The sequence below is a fragment of the Anabas testudineus genome, chromosome 19, assembly GCF_900324465.2.
Source record: "Anabas testudineus chromosome 19, fAnaTes1.2, whole genome shotgun sequence".
Classification (NCBI taxonomy): Eukaryota; Metazoa; Chordata; class Actinopteri; order Anabantiformes; family Anabantidae; genus Anabas; species Anabas testudineus.
In genome coordinates this window covers 15,478,433-15,484,744 of record NC_046628.1, presented here as the reverse complement: position 1 = coordinate 15,484,744, position 6,312 = coordinate 15,478,433, and positions in this window count along the sequence as shown.

The following is a 6,312-nucleotide window of genomic DNA, read 5'->3' as shown; positions in this document are numbered from 1 at the left end:
GCCGTGGACTACACAAGACCAAAAAACAAAAGAGTTGAGCATTTGTTCTATTATTATTATTTCTTTTATTTACAGTATAAAGACAGAGAACACTTACCTCACCTACTTTATTTTTTTCGTTTCAGCCACCACAACTCAGGAAGCTGAGTGAGAATCATGATCATGTTGCAGACTAGAAATCACTCTGAACCTGCCACAGTGAGTTTAAATTCAGGTGCATCCTACATGTGGAGATCTGGAAGTTAAATCATGACAACTGGACTTTCTTCTTAAGGCAGCTTCTTGCTTACACCCCTGAAATACCCATGCAAGTACTGCTCCAGGGCCATGTGCTGTTTACAATGATGTAATCGGGCTTGGCAAAGGCTTGTCATGTTCCTCTTAAATTCTTTTTCTAAAACTCTGCATTGCACTAGTGTGTAATTCCTTGTGAGTGATTATCTCATTGCTTTAAGGGAACTCTGACCAAAACACTTCCTTCTCTGCCTCTTTCCGATACGCACCAATAATGAGTTAGCCAGCATATTTATAAAGACCAAAACAACATATGTCACACAGACCCAAAGTCTGACTGACTGAAAATGAAATTAACAACTTATGGAAATCTAAATAAAGCATTAACCACTGCAGATTTCTTTTATTCAGACAGTTTGTGCTGTGTATTAGCTCTCGCTCTCTCTCTCCACTCTCTTCTCTTCTGTAGCTACATAAATAAAGCAAAAAGAAATCTAAATAAATAAATGAATTAGTATGAGCTGCTTTCTACAAGTAACCTAAAGTGCATGTAAACATAGTCAAGAACAGTAAGTGTCTGGAAAAGAAGGTAGGAAAATACCCTAGATATTGTTTACACTAATATTTGCTAGTGCTTGCAAACTGTAATCATGAAAAACATTTATTCCTACTCCATAACTATAAATATCCTTATTGCACATTTCTGTTCTATTGTTTAATTCTGAGGCTTTGTCACCCACCTCTAGTATTCACAGTGTTGCAGGTTGCTCTGACACTGGCCTTAAAGGTTGGGTATGGCCTCCATGGTGGATGTGTGAAGTAGTCCTAATTCTCCTGGGAATGGATGAAAGGGCAGGATGATAAATTGAAGACAGATTGTGTCTGAGGCCTCCCCTTCTGTTGAGGGAGGGACTACACTTGAACATGATGTGCTTTGACACATGCACTGGAACCCTGAACTTCTCCAGACTTGTTTCAGTGGCGAGTATGGACATTAAACAAACTTTATCCTGCAAGCCCCCTATCAAAAAAATCAGTACACAGGTGTACAAGCACCTCTGTGTAATGCCTAGAACTGATTGTCCTGAAAATTAGGTGTGGAGATTCTTTGAAGGATTTGAAAGGAGAGGATTGTAGGAGTTGTGACCATTAAACCCTAAAGGTTCACATCTACCCACTCCCTTTATTTAGTCCATCTAATGAACCAATTCAGGTCAGGAAGACAAAGGTCGCTAACAGACTTTCCTCACACAGAGGAAGCTACTTGCAGGAGTAGTGAAATGTTTCGACCTAACAAGAAAGATATCTAGTTGCCATGACTCATCTTCCAGACAATCTCACCTGGATAAGGTTTGGCTGGATGTCACTGATTTGCTGGATTTGATACAAAACAATGAGTTTAGGTTTTTTTTCTCCTTTAGAAAGTTCTAAGAGATAAAAAAAGGAAAGTTCTTTGATATGAGCTTGAAAATATGAGTGAAAATGTAAAACACCCAGTCCCTATCACGTCAACAGTTATATGTAGAGTGTGAATTATCACTTCGCCTTCAGCGAATTGAATCAATTAACTTTCTGATTTTGGGCCAGTTCTGAATGCATTTTGCGATTGTGTTTCATTGTTTTATTCCTATTTAAATGATTCATGACACTGAATGTATTTTTCTCCATAGCAACAGAGGAAGAGACTCACGGGTATCATTTAGAGCCATCTGGCATAATAGACTAACAGCAAAAACATTATTTCTCAGAAATTAGGTTAATTATTACTACTGAATGGCAACCATAACATACACATATGGTTAATTTAATCAGGAGACCTTTGTCTTTTTAAATATGCTTTCAGTCTTGCTGTTGCTTCTTTTTCTAAAATTGCTCCACTCAGCCATTACAAGTGCACTGTAGATACTAGCAAACATAAACTGACCTAGTTATCTGAAGCGGGACACTTTATATTGGGCATTAAAAAAATCTTCTGTGGAACTGCGGATCAGTAAAACTTGATGGGCGCATCAGGGTAAGAAGAGAGGCAGGTGAAGTGATGCACCCATCATGTCTAGTTCCTACTGTACAAGCCTGTGGGGGCAGTGCTATGATCTGGTGTTGCTGCAGTTGGTCAGGTCGAGGTTCATTAACATTATGCAGTCAAAGAATGAGGTCAGCTGACTACCTGAATATATTGAAGGACCAGGTTATTCCATCAATGGATGCTTTCTTCCCTCATGACACAGGCATATTCCAAGATGACAATGTCAAGATTCATTGTGCTCAAACTGTGAAAGAGTGGTTCAGGGTGCATGACGACCATGGACGCTTAGGAAAAAAAGAATTTGCCATCTGCTGATTTCTATAATGTAGCCATGTGTCTTTTTTTTATGGCACTAGCTGTAAGAATGCATACAGCGACAGACAAAGGAACATGTTTTTTTTTGCAGTTCACACATACCAAGCCACTGCAAAACCTCTTTTTACTAATTATCAGTTGCTCTCACACTAAAAGTTAAATTATAATTATTACTCTTCCCTAAATGTTAGCACGGCAGGTTCACACTAGTACAATGGAAGTACATCTTCACTGCGAAGTTTGTAAATGCATTTGACAGATTTAACTACTTAGATATGAACAGGAACAGCAGAGCTATAAGGTTATAATTAATGGACAAGTTGGCACCTTTAGCTTAATGCTAATATTCTCATGCTGGTTAGTCAATAACTTCTACCGTGTTTGTCATTTAAGTGAAATATTCTAACATTTGCAAATTAGCACATGTACAAAGCACAGCAGAACATTTAAATGTCATTAGTTTAGCAGATGTTTGTTCATACATCAAACTATTGAACCAAATGTAAAAGTTAATGGATCAAAATTATTATAATTCATCTGGAGTGGTGGATGTCTACACCAAACGTTAATGACGATCTATCCAGTAGTTGACACCACCACAAATGTCAAACACATGGTGGTGGTACAGGAAAAATATCACTTACGATTCATGTTGGAGATGATTCAGGCTATGAGCGTTTTTAAACTTACTGTTACTCTGTACAAAAATTGTCCAAGAGGGATTAGAGAGCAGCTAAACACCAGCTGCCATTATGTACGATACATGATGGTGTGACAATACACTATAGCACAGTTGGGTGTGGGTGCAGATGCAACAGTGCTCACTTGTGACTACACCATATCACTGTGTCAGTGATGCCAGATGAAACGTTTAATCAAGTATTATTTTTTAACCCTCTGGAGAAAATTAGAAATGTGCAACAGTGTTTTTTGGGCAAACAGAGGGAGCGAGCGTATAAACACTTTATTTTTCTAGACGTGGTCAACACATGTCTCAGCTAACCCAGCATAAGGATTTCTTTAGCTGCACTTCATGCAAGTCAGTTGAGTAGCTTTAGGGCTCAGTGCTGTACATAGTTTTACGAAAGACCCTCCTAGATGACTAAATACCCTAACAAAACACTTTGTCATCCTTCCCTTTTTTAACCCTTATGCCTCCACTTGTTTCTTTCTCTTTTTCTTTCATCTCTCTCTGCAAGATGTTACATGGTGAGTAAAAGCTTATGATTACACGTTGTGTAGAATATGCATAAAACCTTCAGCAATTTGAATCAATTCATTTTCAGATTCTCTGACATTTGTCATCCACAGAAATGCTCTCAGTCCTTTCTCTAATCACTTAGTGGATGTGCTCCAGATGGGCAATGGGCCTGTATGCTACCAGCCTTTTAAAATGTCTGCATTGCAGAAGAGACGGAGCTTGTGAAGGAGAGAAATGTGGAGATGTAAGAAGGGTGTATATACAGTATGTGTGTGGGGAGTTTTTCCCTTTGGCAGACTGACATTTCTTTGGTGTGATTGGAAAGATTTGCAGCAGCAGGAATTAGAAGTACATGCCAAGAATGAAAGCTTTAGACAGTGTGATGGAGGCTCAAGCTGTTCCAAGAGTCTGGAGTTGTGCTGGTAAAGACACATCAACAGCGTGCCTGTACTGTAGTGGAAACAGACTGGAAAAAAGTCTTATCTGAGCTTTAAGATTGAGTTGTATGATAATATTTATACAGAACAATTTTGTCAAGTGTCAGTTTCCCATGGTCTTCCTACAGATAGATTTATTTAGGTTTTTAATTCACTGGATTAGACAACAACTGCATTCCTGTGTTAAAATATTTTATGCCAACTTCTGCTTAAATACATCACTTAACAAAATGTAATTCTTTTTAAAGCTCAATTGCTGCATCATTAGTACAACCGACGTGTAAATGTGTCACGTTATATATTGGACAGAATACAGTTTTCAAGTTTCAGAAAATTGAGACTGAGCAGAGCTTGAAGAAAGGGAAATCCATTAGGTGTGTGTTTTGTATATAGGCAAAAGAAAAACAGAAGAAATGCTCGAGTGAGAGCATTGGATGTGTTCAGAGATAGTATTATGATAGCTTATAATTAAGAAAAGTGAGGAGAAGTTTCATTTTTGTCTGTTTCTGAATGAAAGTTCAATAATTCTGGAAAGAAGATGTGCATGATAATTAGGCAGTGTGTACAGTACATCATAAACGAATAAGTACTAAATAGGTTTTACTTACTAACAGTGAACAGTTTTGCTTTTTGCCAACACAGACTGTCAGCTGCTGTTCAGAGTTTATTTTTCCTGACTGTAAACCTCAGGCTTTTGGTCATCTTTGCATCCTTTTGTGTCAAGTCAACCATTAGAGTACTTGGATACATTCGATGCTGCATTGTCCTGCTTAAATATCATGGCCCATTTAAACTGCTTCTTGTAACACTGCTTCTAAAAAGAGCCTTCTATCATCTGGCAGTAGTAATTCCATTTTTCAATCTATGTGCCATTTGAAAAGGTCCGACTAGTTCATTATCAATGATAGCAGCGCACATCATTACCCCACCACCAACTTTAAACTGTGCCCGTTTATCCAGCCACGGGTCCACCCAACAAGTGGATCACACCATTAGTCCTAAGGTATTTTGTGGCCAGTTCTTGACGCCTCAGCTTGTATTTACTATTTAATGGGGGCTCTGATTCAGCCTTTCTCACCTTGCCAATGCCATCTGCCATTCTGCAGATTCCAGGAAGTTCTGACAACTGATGGCATAAAGACTAAAAGGTTCCTGGAAGTATCATGCTTTATTTTTTGCAGATCTCTTAGTGAATTAGCTTTTGTCTTCAACAAGCTTTTTGCGATCCTGTTTATCCACCTTGACAAATCATTTGATTGTTCCGTGATCAGGTTTTAACATTTTGGCTTTTTCAGTAGTGTTGCATCCTCCTGAAATACTTTTGTCAGTTTTGTCTTTTCCTCTGTGACTTTTTTCCAACCCATTTTCCTGAGTAGCCTAATAACTGTACACACTAGAATACAAAGCGTGCCTCAATTGAAGCCAGAACTATTCCAATCACTCAACATGCCTAGAAATTCTGCACACACTGTTTATTTCTCAGTTTGTAAATGAGTATTACACAGCACACAAATCATTGCAGCAACAATTTGCTATCGAGTTGACTCCCTGTGGTTTCAATAACCTAGGCATAATGCGAGAATGCAAGAATTGTGTGTAGATTCAGATCCAATCAGATTAGACATTAGAAGCTGCTATGTGGGCCCCATACAGCGAGGCAAGCATAGAATTGACATAAAGTTGATGTCTATCATCCCAGTGGGTGTTGCATGACATTGTGGTGTAGAGTTCATATGTCTGGCATTCACGCTACTATATGTTTATTTATGTCCCAAATGTGGTATATTAGATGATAATAAATGAAATCTCAGTTGGAATCAATGAGAACTAAACACAGAACACTTCACTGCAACAAAGACATTTGGTTTGGCAGAAGCACTTGTGAGAAATTTGAGCTCACATTCTTCCTACTTGCTTACAGCTTTTCTCCTTTGCTTCCAAGTGTCTTGTTTTCTAATGTGGAATAAGACACATCAGGGGAGAAAGGGGTGTCAAGACTAGTTTTATTTATATACCACAATATTTCATCCGAACTGGGGGTGCCACAGTGGCACAGTTGGGAGCACTCTCACCTCACAGAAAGACGTTCTGGGTTCCAG